The sequence below is a fragment of the Balaenoptera physalus genome, assembly GCF_965194825.1.
Source record: "Balaenoptera physalus genome assembly, chromosome: 5".
Lineage (NCBI taxonomy): Eukaryota > Metazoa > Chordata > Mammalia > Artiodactyla > Balaenopteridae > Balaenoptera > Balaenoptera physalus.
The window spans coordinates 40087047-40103705 of NC_138884.1; the positions used below are offsets into that span (position 1 = coordinate 40087047).

At 34.9% G+C, this 16659-nt stretch overlaps 1 protein-coding gene and 1 long non-coding RNA gene across 6 annotated transcripts in view; one reads left to right on the forward strand and one right to left on the reverse strand.

Moving 5' to 3' along the window:
- The window catches only part of LOC309661689, a 278933-nt gene that overhangs the window by 123132 nt on the left and 139142 nt on the right, over window positions 1-16659 (reverse strand). The gene's annotated exons all lie outside the window — the stretch shown is intronic.
- The window catches only part of LRAT (lecithin retinol acyltransferase), a 100052-nt gene that overhangs the window by 16478 nt on the left and 66915 nt on the right, over window positions 1-16659 (forward strand). For all 5 annotated transcript variants that reach the window (XR_014264154.1, XM_082463579.1, XM_082463581.1 and 2 more), the window contains exon 3: window positions 600-8860. The gene's annotated coding sequence lies outside the window, so the exon portion shown is untranslated. The remainder of the gene's footprint in view (window positions 1-599; window positions 8861-16659) is intronic.

Sequence of the window (16659 nt, forward strand, 5' to 3'; positions counted from 1 at the left end):
AAATAGTAACTTAAAATTTTTGCTTCTCTTGAGTTTTCTGTTGTTTGCAAAAAACTACATATACATATATTACATTTACCAAATAATGCAGGCATGTATATCATTTATCCATTGATATGCATCTCCTTGCTCAGAATCAATTCTTATTAACACCCACTTTATTCTCAGACCATAATTTATTCGTCCTGAGGAATGTTTTAGATGTCATTTAGTTCAGAGGGAGATTATACTTAATGGACATAGACATGTATAAAACAACACACAACTGCATTTATAAGATCAGAATATGAACTGTGTTAAGCTGTAATTAGCCTAACTTTCCTGACACCTCACTTAGTAATGACAGTATCATTGGCGAAGCAGATAAAGACCTTTGCATTTCACAAGGATATGTTCAAAAGCTTAAAGGGCCTGTTGTGGTCTTGTCAGTGATGCAGTTTAAACGCAGAGGAAGTTAGAATAAGTTCTGTTACTCATTTTAAAGGAATTTATAATATTCTCCATTCTTTAATTTTTGAGTTCATTTTTACAAACAGTTTCTCATTAAATATTGTGAACAGGTTTTGTATTAAAATAAATGATGCTGTTTCTCTCTCCAGTGTTTAGGTATTGAAGATGGAGCAGTGCAGTTTCAAGGAGCAAAGGGGTCTCTTCCTTCTTCCTCTTATAAAGTCTTTTCGCTGTGTTATTTTGTTACCCAGTTAGGGACGAAGTGCATAAATTTGCCTCTGTACAATACATAGGGAATTTAATTAGAGATAAAGTATTCATTTCTTGTAGAAAGTGGGCAAAAAACATGGTGGGAGAATAAGCCCACAGACCATCTTTGGTTTCTTGGTGTTGATTAAGATTAATTGGTATATATAAATTCCAAAACTTATGATTACACTTACAATAAGGGAATTTCTTCAATTTAGAGTAATCATTATTTATCTGAAAATACAGATGTGTATGGTAGTACTACGATTATAGAGCATCATAGAGAAGGACTGCAGGGTAGGTTCTGAAGTATTAGTACAAACAACGTATATCTGTAAGTATAATGTTACTTTTTCGACATGATATGTCCATGGCAGAAAACATAAAATTTAGGCACACATGCTTTTTTTCTTTTATCCTATTGCTTTAACAAGGACTCTGAAGGCTATAACGTGATGCTGTTTCTAAAAATAAGGTGTCAGTTTTAAAAAAGCAAATTGTTAACCAAAGTTTTTAAAATTAATTTTTCATTAATAACTTACAGGTGTTCTAGTTAGGACTTTTGATTGCAAGAGACAAAAACTAAATTCAAACTAGCATAAACAAAAAAGGGTGGCAGTCACATGCAAATATAAACACATATTTAGATTATATTGTATACTGTTTTTGCATCTTTTAAAAATTTAATGTAAGGGGCATTTCCTCATGGTTAAATGCTTTTTAACATTATTTCAAAAGTGCTTCATAGCACTCCATTATCTGTATATATCATGGCGTATTTAACCATTACTCTCTTGTGGGACGTTTAGATTTGTTTCCAATAGAGTATTTCCGAATTCTCTGCCCAAGTAGAATAAAAAGCCTGATTGGCAGCTTAAATAGCAGTAAAGTTTAAAGCCACAAAAATATTTCTCTAAATTCCAAAATAAAGGTCAAATGTAGTTGTAATTGGTTATTTAGCTAGTGAAAATTTTGAATAATTTATTAAATTCAGTGTTGACTCAAAAGTAGTTTTTAAAGAACATACTTCTTATAATGAACTTTAAGTCTCAATTTACTCTTGAGTTGCTGGTCTTTTGTTTGTTTTTGTCACTTGGTAGTTGGGATTTCCCTTCACAGGTGAGCCAACTTCTTCACATAGTTTTAACCAGTACCCATAAGATCTGTGCTAATGCTTGCAGTTAGAATTTTGTTTCTTTAAACTCTGTGTGATAGACCTATTCTCTCCCATATATGTCTATTAAAAAATAAAGCCACAACCTGAATTAAAATAATTTTTATTTTTATGTATTTTTTGAACTTTCTACAATGAAATTACATTTCTATTATAATCTTACCCCCATGCCCACATTTATATTGTTAGAGCTTCCACTTTACCTCTATGAAAATCACTATTTAGTTTAAGAAAAGGTAAATTTATGTACTTAGAATAGATAAAATAGTTTCTGATCAATAGTTACAGGGCCCATTCTAGGGCATATTATTGTTGTCACAGATTAATACCGTTGTTTATATTTGTAACCTTACATCATCAGGTAAGTGCTTGTTACCATGATGGTTTCAGATCAACTGCTGTCTGCACAATGGGAGCGCCAAAACAACTGAAAAAGGAAGGACAGCTCAAAACAAAGTATTTTGAAAAAGTTTGTATATGAAACAAAAAATGAGCTCTTCAGTCTAACTAGATTCAAGGCCTGTTAGCAATCAAAATATTTAACAAGAATCATTATTACGATCACTTAACATTTTCCCCCCCAAGTACTTACACATTCATTCCGCACATTTTAAGTGACAGGTTCTGATACAAATGAGCCCTGCACCAACAATCTTACAGTTTAGCCTGCAGAGATATGCGGAAACAGGTAAGTATTAGAAAAGTTTCATGGATGCTAAATTCTACTAGAAAGATTATTTTCTCTTAACATAAAGATTATGTTCAGAAAGTTAACATAATGTACACAGGCAATAGAATCAGAAGTAATAGATCCTTTGGCAGTTCTGTTGATACCTTCAACTGTTTAGTGTCTGGAGATCATTTAGTTTGTCCCAGAAATTTTTCTTTTCTTTAAAAAATACAGATAAAAAATTTCATAATATTTCTGTAACCAAATTTAATTAACAACTTTTATAAAATTTCTGATGCTTGAATCAAATCATTTACATCCTATCGGCAGTTCTATTTCATGTATTTAAACCATGTTATTGAGTTAATCAAGAGACTCTGGGTTAAAACATGCAAGCACCTATTAATAAAAATAAGTACTGGTGAGAGATAGGAATAGACAAATTAGTATAATTTCTTCTTTCATAGGGAAGGACTTATCAAATCATTTTATTCTTTATCAACAATAATGATCATAAAACATTTAAAACTCCAAAAAAAAATGAACAGAAAAATGAATGAAAATAGTGCACAATCCCATCACTCAATATAGAATCAAAGTGTTATTTATTTATTTATTTATCTGGCCGCTCAGCTTGCAGGATCTTAGTTCCCCAACCAGGGATCGAACCTGGGCCCGTCAGTGAAAGGGCCGAGTCCTAACCACTGGACCTCCAGGGAATTCCCTCAAAGTGTTTTTAAATTAAAGACAACTACAGTTTGAATTTTTAAGACTACCTAGATAATTAATTAATTAATTAATCCTCTCTTTCAACTAACATTTGAGTTCCTTACTACATGGCAATCACTCTGGGTTCTGGGTGTATATTTGTGAGCAGGACAGACAAGGTGGCTATCCTGATGGAGCTTAGTACGTGGGTAGATGTTAAACTAATAACCCGCAAATAAAGAATTGAAAAATGCTTTGAAGAAATATTAAAGAGTGTTATGAAAAAGAATAATAAGGGAACATAATTTTTTGGGGGCCGCGCCTTGTGGCTTGTGGGATCTTTAGTTCCCCGACCAGGGATTGAACCTGGGCCACAGCAGTGAAAGTGCTGAGTCCTAACCACTGAACCACCAAGGAATTCCCAGGGAACATAATTTAAATTTAGCATTAAGGAAGGCTTTATTAAGTGATGTTTGAACAGAGAAACCTGAAAGATTAGTACCTTCTTAGGCACTTAAATAAAATGAAAGCAATGAAAACATATTGGACACACAGTATTCAATAAATATTGTTTAATGAATGAATGCTATTCTAAATGTCAGAAAACAAAGCAAACATTAAAACAGAAAGCATAAAACAAGATCTCAAAAGTTATTTCAAAATCATAGTTGTGCAAATAATCATAAATGCTACAAACTGCCCAATTAGAAGATGAAGTCTCTTAGGTTAAAATCAAAGTCCAAATAAGTGTCGTGATGCAGTAACAATGCAAGTGTTAGAAATATCAGAATAGGCAAGGAACAAGTAGAAGAAGGGCAAGGAGGTAGAAAGGGAAGAGGAGGAGAATGAGAAGGAAAAAGTAGGCGGTGATGATATTAATAGTAAAGTAGGATTCAAATGGCATAAAAATGTATCTACACAATAATGATAATGTAGTCATGTACATAAATAACAGCATTAATATATTTAAGTCAGAACTATTGGATTCCTAAAGAGAAATGTAGAGAAGTAAAATTGCTGTGGAAGATTTCAACAGATCTTAATATTTATCAAGTTGATTAAAAGGAACATAGAGTATTAGAACATAGTATAACAGTGTTGAATTAATAGCTACAGATAGAATATTTTCTCCCACAAGACAAGTATGCACCTTATTTCCAAGCATCCTCAAGATTATTATAATCTGTATCAGAAAGTAGAAATTTTACAGACCACATTCTTTGACCATATGTAATACAACAGGTTAATAATTAAACTTTAAGCAAAACCAAAAACTCTAATCCCTTAGAAATATAAAAAGTACTTGTACATATAATTATTGGGTCAAAGAAGAAATCTTCAATATTAGTCTGTTTAGAAAATAAGGACATTGAGGCTATAACATCAAATGCTGTGGTTTGAAGCTAAAACTACATTCAGGAGTGCCTGATGGCCTTAAATGCCCTAGATTGCCCTGCTTTCACTGTAATTGTTATTGACATCCAAAATGGATGACTAACCAAAATTAAGGGATTGTTGGAATTCATCTACCATAAATTCATGAATATTTTTTAATCACATTTACTTTGCTGGAGAACTCAACTCGTGTTTGAAGAAGCTGGCTTGGAAGATTACAGTGAGGTTCGTGTTCAGATTTTAGGATTTCAGGAAACATACGGAGCACAAGCTAAAGCAAATTTAAATGGAGTAAGTAGAACAGATTTCTCATTCCAGTGCAAATTAGTGGGTTGAAATACAATAAGTCCCCTACATATGAACCTCCAAGTTGCAAACTTTGAAAGATGCTAATGTGCATTCACATGTCCAATCACATAAGTTAGTTCACGTGTCTGGCATACATTGTCATGTGTGTGCATCCTCTATCGTAGTTGTGCTTTTGTACTTTACTGTGAAGTACTGTATAGTGTACAGTAGTACAGTATCTTTATTGCAAGCCTAGGATGTCTGGAAGGAAGCGTAAAAGCAGTGGTGAGGTAGCTGGTACTACTGCACTTTTCAAGGTACTGTACTGTAAGATTAAAAATGTTTTCTATATTTTTTGTGTTTGTTTTCTATGTATTATTTGTGTGAAAAGTATTATAAACCTACTACAGTACAGTACTATATAGCCAATGGTGTTAGTTGGGTACCTAGACTAACTTTGTTGGACTTACGAACAAATTGGACATACGGACATGCTCTCAGAATGGGAATGGAACTCGTTTGTATGTAGGGGACTTACTGTATTCTTAATCAGTTATGTATGAAAGTATTTATTGTAAAGACCAGCCTAGGTAAGGTTTAATGGGTAATGAATTTTGGGTTACTTCTATTTTACAGTGTGTATTTTGTTTTTTAAATCTGTAGTTTTATAACAAGCTTATTATTCAATTTGAATATTCTATTTGCCTATGGCAAAATTTACCCCAATTCCATTCCCTTCCTTTCTTGTTCCACCTTTAATATCTGAGTTATGTTTAGGCTCTTGGGTGTCACGTATATGGTTTTTTTCAAAAGTTTTTAGAGTTGTGAATTTAAAATTTTTAACTTCTAACTTGTTCTTAATATATGTTGTTTGTTCTTTAGCAGTAAAAACAGAAGTATTTTTTCCATTCTTGCTGGAAATTTTCTACTCTTGACTAGAAAATGGATCAGTGATTTAGAATTAAGTATTTGTTTATATTAAAAAAATTCAACATATAAAGTATGTCAAAATCTATTGTAACCACCCATTAAAAATCAATTTCATTAATCTAATTTAATCCAAGATATGTTGAGGTTATTTTAAAAAATATGAATAGCTAAATTAAATAAAATGAAATATGATCAATGTCATTAAATTATGGATACTTAATTTGACCTTGTCTAGGTAGTTTTTTCTGTATCCATATATTTATTCTTAGCAGCATTATTACAGATGTGTCTTATATAAACTTTCTGTTCACATTGTTAACCCTTTTTAGGACTTTTTAACCCCAGTAGTCATATTCACAATGGTTTGACCATCTTATTTATCCCAGAGTATTTGTAGATATTCTGGTTTATAATGATTGCTTTCACTTGTGTTAATCAAAGATGGGAAAATGTATGGGAAACAACAGTGACAATAGTAACAGTAACAATTAACACTAACTGAAGGGTTGCTAAGTGTCAGGCAGTGTTCTGAGTGCTTCACTTGTGTTGTCCTTTAGCTCTCACAACCTTTTCAGGTAGATCTGTTAGTATTAATACATCCATTTTATAAATGAGGAAACTCAGGCACAGAGAGGTTGAGTAATTTGTCTGTGATCAAACAGCTACTGAGGGACAGGACCAGATTTGCACCCCCTACAGTCTAGTACTAGCATCTGCACTTTTAACCACCAAGAGCAAGAGCTTCATTTTAGTGTGAGTGAATTAAAAAGATCTAAGACCTTTGTGACTGAATTATTAAGGCTTGAATAACATAAAAAGATAATTTATTAAATTTTAGAAGTGAAAAATAATATTGTTATTCATAGTCCTAGATATATTAAAGTAAATAACTCAAATATCTGTTCAAAACTTTGAGATTCTTTTCTATTTAGAAATTTTCTCTTCCATGTGAAACAGTAAGCCCAGCAAGATATTGACTAAATGTTTTATTTCAATAACACTTTTTAGAGAAAGAATTCTTGGTTTCATAATTTTTGCAGCCTGTTATTCATTTCATTTTATAAAACCCCCCAAATGCCAAAAACTCCTGTGTTTTATTTTCTACGACTAGTGTGTGGTAAGGTCAGGATATAAACTAGGGCCCATTTAGAGTTATATAGGAAATTTTAGATGCTTGATAAAACCCAGAAACAGGAACCAGGTGTCAAAGTGTAGATATCTCACTATTCATGGAAATGTGTGCTCTGTTAGTTTCCAGGTGGCTTAATTACCATATTTAATACACTGAATAAGAACTATTGAATGTAGAACTGAAAATGAGAGGTTATTGTGAAAGCCAACTTTTAATTTGTTGTTTGGAAGTTGCTCTTTATTAAAAGATGCTGGAAAACAGTACCTATGTCTATTTTTCTTGATGTGCCCATGAACCTCCATTTAGTCACATAATTAAATTGTCAAATAGTCATTAAGTTGGTTTTAGACAGAGAGATTGACAGTAAACATAATGGGAAAAGTAGAAGTTTAATTACTGGTCTTATTAAAATAATTATATCTCATATTTGTACTTGGAGCAATGTTTCACATCTGATGACACTTATTTTCATCATAATAGCTTTATGAGGTTGTTAGGAAGCTGATATGATCTGCATTTTACTAAAAAGGAAAATTATGTTATGGAAAAGTAAACTGACTTGATTAAAGACAAGCTGATCTTTGGAAGAAGAGGCGGAACTAGTCTCAGACTTCCACCTCCCTTTTAGTGACCTTCCAAATGACCATACGTTTCAAAGAAGGTGATTGCTGAATTCTTAAAATTTTCAGATAAGGCACTTTTATTTACATACTTATAAACTATAATTCTGTTTCAAAGTAGGATAATTGATTCATTCTGTAATAAACTATCCAGTGACTATAGATCATCTATGCTGTAAATATTCTTAGGAGAAACTGAGCTATAGCAGTTACACACATATAATTTAAAATAACCTGTCATATAAAGAATGTAATCAGTATCAATGAAATAAAAGAGGAAAAATAAAAAAAAAGGAATTTTACAAATGTAATTTTAGCAATTTTTCCAAGCTATTATTACCATGTGTCACGTTGTATTCTTTGTGGTTTTTTTTTATTTTTTTTGGCTGTGTTGGGTCTTCGTTGGTGCGTGTGGGCTTTCTCTAGTTGCTGTGCATGGGGGCTACTCTTCATTGCAGACTTCTCATGGTGGTGGCTTCTCTTGTTGCAGAGCAGGGGCTCTAGGCACGTGGGCTTCAGTAGTTGTGGTGCTTGGGCTCAATAGTTGTGGCTCACGGGCTCTAGAGCACAGACTCAGTAGTTGTAGCACATGGGCTTAGTTGCTCCGCGGCATGTGGGATCGTCCTGGATCAGGGCTTGAACCCGTGCCCCTGCATTGGCAGGCAGATTCTTAACCACTGCGCCACCAGGGAAGTCCTCAAGTTGTATTCTTAAGATAAAATTAATTGTTATTACTTTATGGGGCATTCAGTGTTATCATCTATTTTTTTTAAATATTTTATTTTATGTGGACCATTTTTAAAGTTTTTATTGAATTTGTTATAATATTGCTTCTGTTTTATGTTTTGGTCACAAGGCATGTGCAATCTTAGCTCCCCGACCAGGGATCGAACCTGCACCCCCTGCGCTGGAAGGCGAAGTCTTAACCACTGGACCGCCAGGGAAGTCCCTATTTTTAATAGGATGTTTATTTTTGTGGACATGCATGGCATAATCAGGAAAACATAATAGTAAACTCCTTATAGTAATCATGCAAACTAGAGATATTTATATGGTCCAGAAAAAAATCTTTCATGCTATGCAGACACAGATTTGTGCCTTATTTTGAGTTATACATTTGTTAATTTCTACTCTTTGTTAATAGGGTCCTCGAGAAGTAGTCATTTGGCTTTCAGTACATCATAAACAGAAGGCGGCAGTGGAAATTTTTTCAAGAGAAATTGCACCAGCAGGGACTGGAAAGGGTAAATATACACATTTTTACAGTTACAGGTCTATGAATCCCTTGCTTTCTTATCACCAACTCAATTATAATATTCATTAGTTAGCCCTTCTGAACTTGGCAATGTGTGCTAAGCTACATGGATTGTGTTGTACTCATACCCCTTTTGCCTTTGAGCATTTTAATACCTTTAAACATTCATTGAATATATACCTCTTCTTGTAATACTTACATCAAGTTTATCAAAATTTTAGAAACCTCCTGACATTGTGCGGCCATCTGTATTTTCCCATTATGTGTATGCCAAATGATAGATTTAGGTGATAGTCCCAGAATAAAGCAACATGGTAAAGTTCGCTTTGGGTTTTCTGTGCCCATGCTACCACCCCCCACATTCGGATCCACTTCTCCAGGATGGTCTCTTCTTTCCTGGTGCCTGTAACGAGGTCTCATGGTGCCATGTGCCATGCCACCCTCAGGCACACAGGACCCGTTCCCATAGTGCTCTGGCTTTTCCCTGAAACCTGAAATGGACCTGCCATGATCACAGGACCAGGCCTCTCAAGCGGCTTCAGTTTTCTAATCCAAGGAACTCATTCATTCATTCAGACATAACTTTTGAAAGGCCTTGAATTCCCACTTTTTACATATGGAGAAATTGAGGCTTAGAGAGATGAAGTGGGTAAAATGAAAGAGGGCAGGTGTCCTCCTTTGGCTCCCAAGAAGAGAAGGAAAATTTTCTAGTAATATTAATGTCACAGGGAAAAGTTCTATTCTATTGCCACTTCTTTCCTCTTCCTCTCCAGTGATTAAAGTGGAGCGGAAAATTGAATTTTGGCAAAGCAAGACTTACATTTTAAAATTAAAACAAAGCAAAAATTAATAAGTGGGACTATATTAAACTAAAAAGCTTCTGCACAGCAAAAGAAACAATCAACAAAATGAGAAGGCATCCTACAGAATGGGGGAAAATATTTGCACATATCTGATAAGGAGTTAATTTTCAAAATATATAAGGAACTTGTAAAACTCAATAGCAGAAAACCAAACAATCCAATTTAAAAATGGGCAGAAGATTTGAATAGACATTTTTCCAAAGAAAACATACAAATGTGCAACAAATACATGAAAAGGTGCTCAGTATCACTAATCATCAGCGAAATGCAAACCAGGAACACAATGAGACATTACCTGTTACCTGTTATAATGGCTATTATCAAAAAGACAAGAGTTAACAAGTGCTTGTGAGGATGTAGAGAAAAGGGAACCCTTGTACACCAATGTAAATTGGTGCAGCCCCTAAGGAAACAATATGTGGTTTCCTTAAAAAATTAAAAATGGGGCTTCCCTGGCGGCGCAGTGGTTGAGAGTCTGCCTGCCAATGCAGGGGACACGGGTTCCAGCCCTGGTCTGGGAAGATCCCACATGCCACGGAGCAACTAGGCCCGTGAGCCACAATTACTGAGCCTGCGCATCTGGAACTTGTGCTCCGCAACAAGAGAGGCCACGATAGTGAGAGGCCGGCGCACTGCGATGAAGAGTGGTCCCCACTTGCCATAACTAGAGGAAGCCCTCGCACAGAAACGAAGACCCAACACAGCCATAAATAAATAAATAAATAAATAAATAAATAAATAAATAGATTATCACGTTTAAAAAAAAACAAAAAATTAAAAATGGAAGTACCATATGACTCAGTAGTTCCAATTCTGGATATTTATCCAAAGGAAATGAAAACACTAACTCAAAAAGATACATGCACCTTCAAATTCATTGCAACATTATGTACAATAGCCAAGACATGGAAGCAACTTCAGTGTTCATCAATAGATGGATAAAGAAAATGTGATATATACACATGTGACAACATGGATGGACCTTAAAGGCATTAGCCTGAGTCAAATAAGTCAGATAGAGAAAGGCAGATACTGTATGATCTCACTTATATATGGAATCAAAAACATTGAGCTCATGGAAACAGAGAGTAGAAATGGTGGTTGTCAGGCCTAGGGGTAGGGAAATGGGGATGTGGTAGTCAAAGGGTGAGAAGATTCAGTTCTAAGTTGAATAAGTTCTGGGGATCTAATGTACAGCACGGTGACTGGAGTTGACACTGCTGTATTGTATACTTGAAAGTTGCTATGATAGTAGAACTTTAATAAAAACAACAAGAAAATGGTAATTATGTGAGGCGAAGGATTTGTTAACTCACCTTATTGTGGTGAACATTTTGCAAGATATACATATATAAAGTCATCACATTGTACACCTTAAACTTACACAATGTTGTATGTCAGTTATATTTCAATAAAGCCACAGAAGAATTAAGTTAAATGAAAACAAGAACCACGTTATGGAAAAAGCAGAGGCATGTTCACCATCAAGCTAATGAAGCTTAAACTCCAGGGCCCCTCGGTTGCAAGGGCCCCTTCCAGCACCCTACTGTTGTGCTCAACTAGGCAAATGTTTTTGTAAATTTTCCAAGAGTAAAGTGTCTTATCTGTAAGGCTCTTATTATCTCTATCCACTTTTCCACTTTTGTCAAACCTCTCTGTGCCCCTCAGCCTGCTCTGTGTCTGCTCTTATCAGCCTTCTTGGTGTAGGCTATGCTCCCACAGTCAGAGTCCTGCCCAACCACACAAACTCATCTCATTTCATGATACTGACAGTGGAGCCAGAAGTTTAGTTGCTGTATGAATAGTCTTTAGCCCCCAGCACCAGAAATATATGGGTAGTTGAGGAGAAAGAGGTTTGAAATGTGTGTAATCATAAGCCAGTCCATATGTGGAAAATTCTTCCAGTCATTAGGTACGTAAAATTCATCAAGCATGTGAAATTCACTAGGTGTGTAGGCAGAATTCAGTTCTCATTGTCACCTAGTCAAAACTGGAGGCTCTCCCCTCTCAGAAATATAATTGACAGTGAAACATCTCTAATTATAATAACACTCCAAAGTGAAATTATTTTTAATATCTTTCTGTATGTGATCAATAGATACTCTTCTATCAAGAAATAAATGGTAACAAATTTTCAGACCACATCAAAAGCAGTAATTCATTGAGAGAGATAAATTTCAAATAGAAACCAGTTAATCAAGAGTAATGAATCATATGAACACACTAGAAAAAGCTTTAACTTTCTTGCCGCTTTGACAACAAATACTGACATCAGTAAAATAGCATAAAACTCATAATATCCCACAAAATAAAACATCAATTACAAGCTGGTTGAGTGTTATCATAAAGCATTCAAGATTATCTTGCACAAGAGAATTGAAATGCCCTGAAATCTTATGGCTCAGGCATGAAAGAAACTTCTTTCCAAAACTTAAGCTTATGGGACATAAAAGAGTTGTGAAGCTGAATATTTTTTTCAAACCTATTAATAATAAAAAATACATTTCAATCTGCTGTGCTGAATAAAAAAATGAAAAACTTTTTGACTATCTACATAGAAATTTATATGTAAAAAATTATTTGAATTTGAAGAGATTATTCGAGTATGCAGCATAGACATGTATGAAAAGATATTGGAGAAGATATTAGAGAGTTAGTTAATAAAAAATTATCCTTTTTGCTATATTCTGTGCCATTAGTGGTATTTATCAGCTTTATAAAATTTTATAATTTGTTGTGATTTTTTTCTCATTCACTTTCATATCTGATTTTATATTTTTAATTTTGTATTATTTTTCTTAACAAAGTTTCTGCAAATTGTATTACCTTCAGGCCTCACAAAGCTGGATCTGCTCCACTTCTAATTAATGATTCTGCCACTTGATTTTTAATGTTAAAATAGTTATAAAACTTTTTAAAGCCCCAGTTCCTTCTCTTCTTTGAGAACAATAATGAATAATGAATAATGCCTGCCCAGATACCTTATAGGGTTATAGGGTTCTCAAAGAAAGAGGGAGAAGGGGAGTGGGGAAAGTAAAGGGAATTGAGAGAGAAAGTGAGAGAGGGAGGGAGAGAGAAAGAGGAAGAAAAGGTAGAAAGAGGAGGAGGAGAGGGGCGAGAGGAGGAATATGTGAAAGTATATTTTAGGCTGCAAAGCAACATACATGAGCAAAATACGAAGTCATCTCAATGAACTCTTGCCATAGATGTGACCTACTTCTGTCTCTTCTTAGCAAACTGCTCATCATTTTACTGTTTCTTGATGATTTGGGATAGCCGTTTTCAAGATATGAAGTGCATAGACTGACTCCCGTTTATAGTGTCCATGAATCTTCAGGTTTCAGAAAAATAAAATCCCCGATTTGATTAAGTCCCTGTTTTTTTAGCTTCTGATGTAGCTAAAAACAATTTCTAAGTGATATTGAATTTGGGAAGGAGTTTAGGAATTCTGGATACTCCTATTAAATATCCTTATTTTAGATCAAATTTTTCTTATTATTTTCCCTAATGGAACATTCACAGCATCTAGTCTGCTTTCTGAGGTACAGCAGGGGATAGTTTGACAATATTTTGCATCACCACATAATAAGAGTTGCCAGCTTTCTGCTCCCAGTGTCTGTGCCTTATCTGCTCAAAGCTCTACCTCCTCCAGAATCCAGTTCCACGTTTTAGGTGCAGCACCCCATTTCCAGGTAGCAAATTCTATGTAGGTCAAGGTTCTTGGTCTCAAGCAGAACTCTAGGTAGTTTAAGCAGAAAGAGATATATTGAAAGTTATTAGGTGGCTCCTGGAATCTTGGGAGCACCAATTTTGGGTACTACTCAATCAAAACACAGACACGCACACAGTGGTGCTAAGGAGCTACTGCTGCCTCGGGCAGGTAGGAGGTGTGGGCGGGGTCCACCTTGGTTGTCTCTGAAGCACCACACGGCTCCACCTCCAGGCTCCCAGAAGACACCAGCTGCCTGAGCAGCCATCGCCTCTCACTTCATGTTTCTCATTCAAGTCCCGGCGAGACGGCTCCGCTTGCCGGGAACTTAGGCCACGTGTCTGCACCCTAGCTGCAAGAACACTGAAAAATGTTGGAGTTAGAATGAGTGAGGGTGAGCCCACCTGCAGAATCTTCCAGAGTTTCCTGCTTCCTTACAAATTTATTGTGAGACTTTAGGAGAGGTACTTAACCTCTCTAATCCCTTTCCTAATACCTAACATAAGGATTTGGGACTCCATGAGTCCTTACAGTAATACACATCTGTGTCTGTGCTAGTTAGAATTCTGGCTTCTAGTGATGCAATCCTTACGTGAACCTAACTGTGGGAAGGGCAGGGGTAAAGCTGACTTTAGGGGTGCCTGGCTCATCCGAGCACTCATTGTCCCCCATCTCTGCTTTCTGTGTGTTGGCTGTAGAAACCAGCTTCTCCGTGAAGCTAGAGAGGCAGCCCCTGACAGCTCTGAAGCTCACGTCCAAAACACTCTGAGATTATGGGGGAAAAGGATGCCTCTTTCCCAGAATCCATTTCTAAGGTCCAGAAGAAGGACTCTCATTAGTCAAGCTTCGTCTGTGTACCCGCTCTGTGGCCAGAGGATAGAGTCTTTAACCAGAGAAAGGGTGTCACACAGGCATGGCCACCCGAGAATTGTTTTGAAGCAGTCAGCCACCCCCATCTGTGACCATTGCAGACTCTAAGATCTAGTGTGCCACAGTATGTGATGTGTGCTTTATTCATTTGTCTTCAGGCTTTTATTTTTGTGAATCCCAATGTTGTGTGGGGTTTAATGGGATACACAAACACCGTTTACGACTGAGCACCTGCATTCAGGGAGCTTACAATTTAATTATAGAGGTAGAAGCAAATAGAGCCATGGAAGTCCTAACTGTAAACAATATAATAGTTTTAGGAAAAGATCTGAAATTCTAAAGCAGATGAATATGGAACTTGAAGGGATGTAATGATTTAACAGTTTTTGCCAGGCATTTTGTCCCTAATCATATTCCCAAGCCAAATCATATTTGGCTTGAAACATCATTGGTAAAATAGAAAGCTGACATTTATTGTCTTGAATTTTTGGCCTGATCTTTTTTCTTGGATGTTTAGTGTGTTGGTATATAGACAGCATCTTCCTTTGTAAAGTTACATTATTGTTCTGAAATACATTTTGTTTAGCAATAAATAGGATAATATGACCCTTTGGTCATATACTTTATGAACATAGCTTGTATAACCTGAAAAAAAATCCATTTTCTCCTTGGAATCAAGGAATAGGTAGCTCACCCTAAAATTTATCTGGGATGCAGATAGCATTTTGTATATTAAGTTATATTGTGTTGGCAATTAGATTGTTGAAAATGTGTGAAAAGTTTCAGCCGATCAATGTGCCGGCCTTTGGTTCATCATACAAAGGAACTTCTTGGTTTTATAATCTGAAGCACATGCATATTAAGTAGAAAAAACTAATTGCAGTAAATCCTGGTAATAATCCGATGTTTCAATAATGTCACATTGTTATTTCTGAATCTATGTGTAAAACTGTTACATAAGGGTCTTATTTTTAAATTACTTTAGTCTTGTTGACCTCTGTTTCTCTGATGATTAAATTAGATTGACTTAATTAGATTTTTTTTAATTAAAGCTTTTGAATGCATTAAAAATTTTTTTTTACATTTTTATTTATTTTATTTTACTTTATAAAATAACAATTCTCAAAAGACTACAAAAAGTAGAGCTAATAGTATAGTGTATCCCACATATTGGTCATCCTGTTTCAGTAATTCTCAATGTATGGTAAGTTTTATTTCCTAAATACCTCCACACACGTCTGGTCTATGAATGATTTTGAAGCAAATGTTAGTCATTAAAACATTCTATCTGTATTTTAGTATGCAACTGTAAATTATAGGAAATTATTTTTTAGTTTTTATAAACAAAATAACATTATTGTATCTTAAAAATAGTACTTTAGTTCATCAAATTACCCGTCAAAATGTTTGCAATTTAAAAAAAAAAAATCAATAGAATCTAATTGAGTTAATTTACATAAGATAAAGTCACCATATATAAGTATACAATTTGATGACTTTTGAAAAATGTATATGGTCGTAAAATTACTGTCACAATCAAGATATATAGTACATTTCTGTCACTCCACAACTTCTCCTCATGCATTTTTACTGGCTGGGGTATGTGATAGGTGTATGTTTAATTTTTAGGAAACAGTTAAGGAGTTTTCCAAAGTGATTGTATCATCTTACTGTCCTGCCAGCAGTATATGAGAGTTCCAGTCTCATGCATTTTATGTCCTTTTCCTTGTGGACAATCCATATAGATGTAGTTAGTGGTTTATACATATTTTGTTTAATTATTTTTCTTGGAATTTCTATTGCAATAGGCAATAACCAATTTATACACTTCAGGGATAATACAGGATCACTCCTTGCTTACAAAAGTAAGATATATCAATCCTAATAAGTGGAGTATAACTGTTTTAATGATTACCAAAGTCATTTTAATGACTATTTATCTCAGAATTTATGTCCCTTTTTCATTGTAGATTAAGTGACTCTTAAAACTAAATGGGAATCCTTAATATTCCAGGGATTCAATCCACAACCATTAATGAATGCCAGTGCCATATAGAGAATTGTTGTCTTAGTGCCAAGAAAATTAAAATCTTAGCATTATAGTCTAACTGAGAAATCCATTTGGAGAAATGGGTTATTAGAAATGAAATGTGTCCTCACGGAGCAAAAGAAAACAAAAAAACCATGATAGTGGGGGTATAGGATGTTATGCAAACACACAGCAGGAGCACCCAGCCCAGCCTAAGGTAACCAAAACAGTGGAAACTTAAACTGAGAATTGAAAGGTTAGTACTTAGCCTTGTGAAAAGAATTGTGGTCAGAGGAAATGCATGAAAGCTCAGAAGT